The sequence below is a fragment of the Lontra canadensis genome, unplaced genomic scaffold (genome assembly GCF_010015895.1).
Source record: "Lontra canadensis isolate GAN:19392208 unplaced genomic scaffold, GSC_riverotter_1.0 scaffold188, whole genome shotgun sequence".
NCBI lineage: Eukaryota > Metazoa > Chordata > Mammalia > Carnivora > Mustelidae > Lontra > Lontra canadensis.
Window position 1 is genome coordinate 1,277,037 of NW_022631182.1, and position 10,382 is coordinate 1,287,418.

Sequence of the window (10,382 nt, forward strand, 5' to 3'; positions counted from 1 at the left end):
CTTCACTCAACTTCCTCTACTCAATATGTATTGTGCTGTCAAAATAGGTTTGATTAATAACTTAATGTGTATATGTTCTTTCTTTCTTTCTGGCCGCTATTCCACCTCTTCCAAAGGGTTGTAATATATTTATTTTGCTGTGGTTACTGTGGAATAAGAGACCTAGGACTTACTGATACAATCAGTAACTACACTGAATTCTATCTGCTTATTGAACTGCTGACTCTGGGCTTGAGCACACTAAGTGTACAAAAGATGTCTGTGTGTTTCCTAGGTGTTTTTAATCCATAGGAAAATGGATGGAGGTCATGAGGATCAATTTTCTTGAGAACTGAACTGTAGCAAAAACGAAGTGAGGTTAAAAGTCTCTTATCTTTGCCATCACTCATCTCCACCTTTATTTATTGCTCTCTCTGCTTTTCATTAGTATGCAGACAACTGTAGCCATAGACATTTTCATCCACACTCCAACTACTGCCCTGATTTCAGTTCCAAGTTATGAAACTTAATCTAAACCTTAGAAGGGAAACAAGAAACTGAAACTTTAAATTTCAGCTTACAGAGTCCCCCAGGATGATTCCAGGAATTGAGAAGGGGGAGACCCTGGGAATCAGAAACCAAACTACCACCTCCTCACTCCCCTAAGAGGACCTAAGGATATTTGAAATAAAACTCACAAAATGCAGTTTTGACAACATCTAAACTACAAGAAGAATTGTGAGAGAACATATCCATTCCCTCCCCGCAACTGCTCCTAACTAATCCCAGACAGAAGGAGGTGTCTCTTATTCTTGAAGATCACTTGAAGGACATTTCACAATTTCCTTCAGTCACCTGTTTCAAAATATAAGAAATGGGTGCCAGGAAAATCTTCCTCATATTCAAACACCAGTTCTGCCTTCAATTCAGACCATTTGGATAATTAAAGTATAAAATTTCGGAACTGGAAGAGACTTTAAATAGCATTTAGTCTAGAGGTTACAACTGGTGACCCAGGGATTGAGACATATTTTACTAGGGCCATGGAAAGTTTAATTTTTAAATTTTTGAATTAGTTGCCAATACTTCGATATTAAGATATTTCCTTTTTAAAACTTCATATAACTACAGATCTAGAAAAACCAGATCTGGAAACACTGTGGACCTCAGTCCCATGGCAATGGTCAAGTTGGGAACTCCTCTTTAAACTGGTGTCATTAGGGGAAAATAAATTAGGGCTTCAAGGAACCAACCAGGCCTGCTTATCTCATTTACCCTAAATGACTAGCCCTAATTGGCATTGTGACCCCTGATATTTGCCGGTGAGAAAACTGAAACCCAGAAATAATGGTTTCACTGAGGTATCCAGTTCTCAGCACATCATGCCCCTAGCCCAGGGCTTTTCTCCTGTGGAGCACTGCTGGTCTATACTCATGCTGACCTAAGGCAGCTAAAGATAAAAATTATAGAAGACAGGTTTCATAATAAAGTCAAAACCTACAGTTTTCATATTTTCTGCCATTTTTTATAGTCTATGGGCCAGCTCAGCAGTATGTCAATACAGGTGTGCCCATAACCTTTAAAGTGGGTAACTGCTGACTGTCCAAGGATGGCCAAGGAAAGATCCGATAGAAGGCTTAGGAGACCTCACCCCATTTTCATGTTGAGGACTAGGTGTTGCGGGGTGTGTGGGGGGGGGTTCTCAGTGCTTTGAATTCAGAATAAAAAGAAAAGAAGCAAAGGGATTTGCCCATTTCCAGCCCTAGAGTACAGTCTGGAGAAGACAAAGAGGATTTGTAGACCATATAAAGGTACTGCAGGGAATTTTATCTATCAAGAAAATAAAAACAGAAATTCCAATCTATGTGTATGTTTAGGAGAGTCTATTACACTTTAAGGACAATTTGGCAAAAGTAAAAATTGAATAGTGTTATTTCTCAGATTTCTCAAACTAGCTTTTTGGTAAAATGTATATACAAGCTAAAAGTTTTTTAACCTTTTACTCCTTCAGTGTTCACAGCGCAGAGTAACAATTTTGTGTTAATCCTTTCCTGCAACAAAAAAGAAAACACTAGGTTAAACATTCAGGCAACCCATGTGCAGCCCCAGAGTACCTGATCATTACAGTCAGTTCAGGTTCTAAATAGGCCAGCTATTGCAAAGACAAAAGAGCTGAAGGATGTAAGTACATAGCAACTACCAATTTTTTAAGCCAAGTATAAACCAATCCTTTGATATGTTTTCTGATTGTGAATGTAGCTCAACATAGGAAAAAGTGGCCAAAAGAGGCTTTCCATCTCTTTCCTGTAGCTCTTCATCAACTACCAAGAAAAGTTAGAGAAGGAGTCCCCTTCCCAAGACCAAAGGTGTGACTTGAGCTTGATTTTAAAATCAAGTTGAGCTTTGATTTTAAAATCAAAAAAATTTGATTTTAATTGGAGTTTGAGGGAGTCTAAATGCCTCTATTTCTACCAAAAACACTCAAAATTGGTGTTCCTAGGGGAAAATAGCTTTCCTAGTCGGAAAAGTGATGGGAAAAGACAGCCAAGATTTCTTTCTCAAGGTCAACTGATTTTTAATAAGCTTAGTGGTCTTTGGACATTACAAAACAATTGATTAACAGCCATTCCTTCCCAAAGCTCACTACCTAGAGAGATTGCATTTGCCAGTTGACTACCTTCTCTCCCTCACTTAAATTCCTCCTCTGGAAAATCAGCAATACATTTTAAGAAAAAAGATTCTGAAGGGGCCAATTCAATGCCTAGTGGTCTTTAAAAGTCACTTACAGTTGACTTGTCCTCCTTTTTGGTACTGGTTGGACACCAGCAAATCTTCCTAGATGGAAAATGTCTTTCCCCTGATGATGGCAAAAACATTTCAAAAGAAACAAGGGGAATGACATATTACAAAACACAACACAAAACGGAGATGACATTCAGATCAGGGGAGGAAAGAGGAAGTGCTAAAATAACTGGTTGTTAATATGCAAAGCAAATTTAATTAAATTCTTACATGTCTCCTTGAACAAAATTGCATTTAATGGAGATTAAATACATAGATATGGGAAAGAAAACCTTAAAACCTTTTATAAGAAATTAGAGCATCTCTTTAAAACCTTGGAGTGAGATAGAATGTTTTTAATCCATACATGCAAAAATACCTAAGGCAACAACTTTATTCTTTTTTTTTTTTAGTTTTTTACTTAAATTCAATTAATTAACATATAGTATATTATTAGTTTCAGACATAGAGTTCAGTGATTCCTTAGTCTTATATAACACCCAGTGCTCACTATATCATGTGCCCTCCTTAATGTCTAGGACCCAGTTACCCAGTCCCCCCACCCACCTCCCCTCCAGCAACCCTCAGGTTGTTTCCTAGAGATAAGAGTCTCTCATGGTTTATCTCCCTCTCTGATTTAATCTTATTTTACTTTTCCTTTCCTTCTCCTCTGCTCCTCTGTTTTGTTTCTTAAATTCCACATATGAGTGAAAGCATATGGTAATCACCTTTCTCTGCTTGACTTATTTTGCTTAGCATAATATCCTCTAGTTCCATTCATGTTGCTGTAAATGACAAGATTTCATACTTTTTGATGGCTGAGTAATATTCCTGTGTGTGTGTGTGTGTGTGTGTGTACACATATATGTATATACACCACATCTTCTTTATCCATTCATCTGTTGATAGTTATCTGGGCTCTTTCCATATTTTGGCTATTGTGGTCATTGCTGCTATAAACATTGGGGTGAAGGTGCCCCTTAGGATCACTACATTTGTAACTTTGAGGTAAATACCTAGTAGTGCAATTGCCAGTCATTGGGTAGCTCTATTTTCAAATTTTTGAGAAACTTCCATACTGTTTTCTGGAGTAACTATACCAGCTTGCATTCCCACCAGCAGTGTAAGAGTGTTCCCATTTCTCTGCATCCTCGCCAACATCTGTTATTTCCTGACTTGTTCATTTTAGCCATTCTGACTGGTGCAAGGTAGTATCTCATTGTGGTTTTGATTTGTATTTCACTGATACCAAGGAATGTGGAGCATTTTTTCATGTGTCTGTTGGCCGTTTGTATATCTTCTTTGGAGAAATGTCTGTTCATGTCTTCTGCCCATGTCTTGATTGGATTATTTGTTCTGTAGGTGTTGGGCTTGATAAGTTCTTTATAGATTTTGGATACTAGCATTTTATCTGATAAGACATTTGCAAATACCTTCTGCGTTCTGTCAGTTCTCTTTTGGTTTTGTCAAGTATTTCCTTTGCTGTGCAAAAGTTTTTATCTAGATGAAGTCCCAATAGTTCATTTTTGCATTGGCCTCCCCTACCTTTAGAGATGTGTCTAGCAAGTTTATGGTAACAAGTTTAAAGAGGACTGATACATTCACCTCTATTAAAACAACTGTAAAACTTATATACAGCAAAAGATACTATAAAAATAGGAAAGATAAGCAATGACTAACAGAAGATATTTGCAAACACAAAGCTGACAAAAGATTGGTATCCAGGATATGAAATGGACTCCAAAAATTAATAAGTAAAAGTAAAACAACCACCAGAAGGTCTAACACACATGTCACTGATGTCCCAGAAGGAAAGAGAAAAGATCAGGGCAAAAGAAATATTTGAAGAAATAATGTTCAAAAAACTTGCCAAATTTGGTGAAAGACAAATTCAAGCAACTCAACAAACCCCAATCATACTTTTGATAAATTCAAAGAAATTCTTGCCTATATACATTGTAATCAAACTGCTGAAAGCTATGAATAAAGAACAAATCTTGAAAGCAGAGAGAGAAAAATGGTACATTACACAGAGGAGCACAAAGACTTAAGTGACAACAGATTTCTCATCAGGAACCAGGGAGGTGAAAAGACAGTGGAACAGCATCTTTAAAGTGCTGAAAAGGAAAAAAAATAATTATCAACCCAGAATTTGATATTCAGCAATATATCCTTCAGAAATGAAGGTAAAAATAAAGATATTTTCAGAAAAATAAAATGTAAGAGAATCATTGCTAGCAAAACTGTGCTACAAAAAACTGCTGAAGGAAATTCTTCAGGGTGTAAGAAAATGATGCTAGAGTAAAAGTAAAACTTAACATCTTCTGGAAAGCACAGACTATTAAAAATGGAAAATATCAAATATATAATTCCCAGCTCAACCAAAAGGATATAGATGGGGTAGAGGTAGAATTATATATAGGCAGAGGTAGAGAAAAAGAGAGAGAGAGAGAGATTATTATAAAAAATTGGCTTATACAATTATAGGTCTGGCTAGAGCAGGTGGTCAAGAGGGAAAGATAATCAGTAGGTGACAACTTCACAGGTTTTGGAGTCTCTGACCTCATGGGAAGCCTAAGTAAGCCCTGTTGTAAAGGCCTAACCCAAAATAAAAACTTTTTGACTAATTTAGAGTCAACTGGTTGTAATTAAGGACTTTAATTCTATTTACAAAGTCCCTTCACAGCAGCAGTTAAGATCTGTGTTTGACTGAAAAACTGGAGCTCTAGTTCAGCCTACCCAAGGGGACACATCGAAAAAGCCATCACATCTAGGTAAGTATAAAACACTACTTTCCTTCCTCCTAAGCTCTTTATGATACATGTAGCTGCTTGAACCAAAAAACTGTATATTAGTGGGGTTTTCAATGTGTAAGTGAAATACATATGACAGCTATTATACAAAGGATGGTGGGTGTAGAGTAGAAGAAAGTGTTGTCAGTCTCTCTATTTTACATGAGTGGTAATATTAATTCTTAATAGACTGTAAATCTATCTATTCTACAAATATATAAGACAATCACTGAAAATATGCAATAATGTATAACTTTAAGCCAATATTTAAATTAATATAGAATACTAAAAATAGTCAAATAATCCAGAATAAGGCAGGGAAAGGAGAACAGAGCAACAAAAACCAAATGGTCATATAATAAAATAGTCAACCTAAATTCAACCAGATCCCAATCACATTAAATGTTAATGGTCTAAGCATTAAAAGGGAGAGATTGCCAGAGTTGATAGAAAAAAGAAGACTCAACTACACTGCCTGCAACAGGCACACTTTGAATATGAAAACACATATAGTTTGAAAGTAATAGATGGAAAAGGTGTACCACACAAACAGTAAGTATAAGAAGAGTGCAATAATTTTATAAATATCAGATTTTTAAAATAGACTTTATCACAAAGTATAATAATCAAGGGTCGCCTGGGTGGTTCAGTGGGTTAAGTGTCTGACTTCAGCTCAGGTCATGATCCTGGGGCTCTGGGATCCATCCCATATTGGACTCCCTGCTCAGTGGGGAGCCTGCTTCTCCCTCTGCCCCTCCCCCTGCTCATTTTCTCTCCCTGTCTCTATTTCTCAAATAAACAAAATCTTTTTTAAAAAGAGTATAATCAAAGATGAATTTTTAAGGAGCAATTCACCAGGAAGACAATAATTATAAATATGTTTGCACCTAATAATAAATCTGCATGAATTATTTTAAAAAAAGGACAATTCCATAATCATAGCAGGTGTTAACACCCTTCTCTCATCAATGATAAAAACAATTAGAAGACATAAACATCACTATTAACACCTCAGTTTGTTTCCTAGAGTTAGGAGTCTTTTATGGTTAGTCCCTCTCTCTGATTTTATCTTATTTTATTTTTCTTTCCCTTCCCCTACGCTCCTTTGTTTTGTTTCTTAAATTCCACATATGAATGAAATCATATGATTATTGTTTTTCTCTGATTGACTTATTTTGCTTTGCATAATACTCTCTAGTTCCATCCATGCTGCTGCAAATGGCAAGATTGCATCCTTTTTGATGGCTGAGTAGTATTCCATTGTGTGTGTGTGTGTGTGTGTGTGTGTGTGTGTGTGTATGCACACACACACATATATCACATTTCTTTATCCGTTCATCTGTTGATGGACATCTGGGCTCTTTCCATATTTTGGTTGTTGTGGACATTACTGCTATCAGCATTGGAACACAGGTGCTCCTTTGAATCACTATGTTTGCATTTGGGGGGTAAATACCTAGTAGTGCAATTGCCTGGCTGTAGCATAGCTCTATTTTCAACTTTTTGAGAGACCTCCATACTGTTTTCCAGAGTGGCTGTACCAGTTCCTTTTAAACACAGATAATATATTCACCAGGCTAGACTATATTTTGTGCTATAAAACAAGTGTCAGTAAGTTCAAAAGGACTGAAATCATGTGTATCATCATCTCCTATGATCACAAGAGAATGACTCAATAATAAAATATCTAGGAAAATCTGATTATTTGAACATTAAATGGCAGACATTTAAATAATTTTGAGTCAAATATAAAATCACAAAGGAAATTGGAAAATACTTTGAACTGAATGATAAATAAAATACAACATGAAAATTTAGAAGATGTAATAAAGTAGGGCTCAGAGGAAAAAACAGATTTAATTGCAAAAAAAGAGAGGCCTGAAAACAATTACCTAATCTACTTTAGCAAGCTCTACCAAGAAGATTAAAGTAAGTCCAAAGTAGAAAGAATGAAATAAAGATAAGAATAGAAATCAATGAAAGTGAAAATTATTCATAAAGAAAATAAAAAAGTCAAAAGCTGGTTCTTTGAAGAACAAAACAAAATCAATCAATCCCTAGTTAAACTCACAAGAGAAAGAAAACATGTCACCACTGTCAGGAATTTAAAAAATGCATTATCACCACAAATCCTACAGACATTAAAAAAATAAGTGAACTTAGAAAGAACTTTATACCATCATAGTTTACAACTAAGATGAAAAGAATAATTTCTTGAAAAATACAACTTATTAAAATTGATAAGGAAATAAGCAGAAATTTTAAGTTGCCATATTTGGAACAGATTTAATATATTATCAAAAACCTCCCCAAAATGTAAACAATAGACAAGGGGCAAAATACATGAGCAGACAATTCACAAAAGAAGGCATCTGAATGGTTCCTCATGCTATGAAATGCTGCTTGATTTCAGCAAGAATTAGGAAAATGTAAACTACAACTATATGAGGAAATGTTTCACTTATCAAATGGGCAAAAATTAGAAGTCTGACAGTATCAAGTACTGGTGAGAAAACAAAGAACAACAGAAACTCTTCTAAACTTCTGGTGGATATGCAAATGGGTACAAGTACTTTAAAGGACAATTTGGCAGCATCTAAAGTTGACAAAGCAGATACCCAAGAAGCAGCAACCCCACTCCCCGGCCACCCCAGGGAAACTCACACATGGGCACAGGAAACACGTGTAAGGATATTCCTGCAAATATCACTTGTCGTAGAAAATGTTAGAAACAAATTAAATGTATATCAAGAAGAGAATGGATAAAAAATACATTTTGATATATGTGTATATGGAATTCTAAACAGCAGTTAATATGATAAAACTAGAGATATATGTTTAATATGAAAAATATCAAAAAGTTAAGCAAAGAAACCAAGTGGCAGAAGGATACACAAATGATGCCATTTACTCAACACTCAAGACGTGCCTGGTGGGCTAAGTTGGTTAAGCACAGATTTTGATTTCCACTCCAGTCATGAGCTCATGTTCTTAAGATTAAGCCTTGTGTCTGCTGCACATTGGGCCCAGAGCCTGCTTAAGATTCTCTCTGCCTCTCCCTTTGTCCCTCCCCACTCTAAAATATTTATTATTTATTTATTTATTTATTTATTTATTTATTTATTTATATAAAACTTGTTAAAAATTAACACTGGGTGGGGACCCTGGGTGGCTCAGTGGATTAAGCCTCTGTCTTCAGCTCAGGTCATGATCTCAGGGTCCTAGGATCGAGCCCCGCATCGGGCTCTCTGCTCATTGTGGAGCCTGCTTCTCCCTCTGTCTCTGCCTGCCTCTCTGACTGCTTGTGATCTCTCTGTCAAATAAATAAATAAAATCTTTAAATTAAAAAAAAATTAACATGGAGGTTGCCTGGTGGCTCACTCGTTAAGGATCTGCCTTCAGCTCAGATCATGATTCCAGGGTCCTGGAATGGAGCCTTGCAGAATCAGGCTCCCTGCTCAACAGGAAGCCTGCTTCTCCCTCTCCCACTCTCCCTGCTTGTGTTTCCTCTCTCACCCTCTCTCTGTCAAATAAATAAATAAAATCTTTATAAAAAAATAAAAATGAAAAATAATATTCAATACATGAAAACAATGCTATGTGATTTTAAGATTACACACAGAGAGAGAGAGAGAGTAGATATGTAAAAGCAACAATGGGAACGATAAATACCCAAAGCAAATACTGCTGTCTCTACTGACAAACAGAGGGATAGGATCAGGGATTCAAGCCTATTTGTAACATTTTTCTTTTTCAGCTGCTTGGCACATACAAGGGTATTCACTAGGGTATGCTGTGCACCTTTATGTATGTATGAACCATTCCGTAATTTTAAAAATTAAGAAGGAACTGTAGTCCCAAGTATGGCTGCTTGGCAAAAGATTCAAACTTCAGTCATAATGAGGGAACAGACGCCCTTGCTGAATGTCCTCAACTGTTTTGACTTCTGGAGGGGCGGGCCGTGATTACAGCTGCGATTAGGTGACTCACCATAATTATGTTTTGTTGAAATTGAATTTATTGAAGCGTGAATCATTCTGCCCAAGTCCTACCTAATTGCTGCAACACCGTGGATGAGAAGGATGGCGGAGGAGTTTTCAGTAGAGGTCATTATAGAATGAATGTGCGCGTGTGTGTGTGCATGCGCATGCACGCCTGCACACACTCCCACCGCACTCACCCTGCAGAGAGCCTGCAGCGCTGCCTCCTCCTCTGTGATGATGTGAGGTTAGCAGGTAATGTCTACAGATTTCACTGGTTTCTTCTACTTCTCACACCCTACTCAAATTTATGAGCAACTCACTGTTTGGTGATTTGGCTCTCTGGGGGTCTCTGTGCCCCAGACCAGAACTCCAGGTGGGTGTTGTCTGTTTTCTCAAAGATGCCAACTGGCAGATTTTATACCCATTCCCACAGCTCAGAATCTCACACACACACACACACACACACACACACACACACACACACACACGGCCCATTGCCCTGCCACACCACCACCACCACCCTGCCCACCACTGCCTGCTGCCCGGTGCAGCGGGGATCTTAGGGATACACCAGGAGCTGTGACCCTGCTGAAGAGCTATGATTTAAATCATCATGGGTGCTCTGCGGAGGTAAACAGCAAACCCAGAATGTGGTGGGAACCCCTGGAGTCTCCCTCTCTCCAATCATGTGCAGGGAGTAGTGGGAATGGGGACAGCTTTGGGCTCCTACACACTGGGTCATCCATGGTCTCCCACAAACAGAAAGCTCAGAACTTTTCTCCTGACTCCTCCAACTGTGAAGACAGAGGGACTTCATTTCTTTTTTAATTTAATTTTTTTCAGTGTT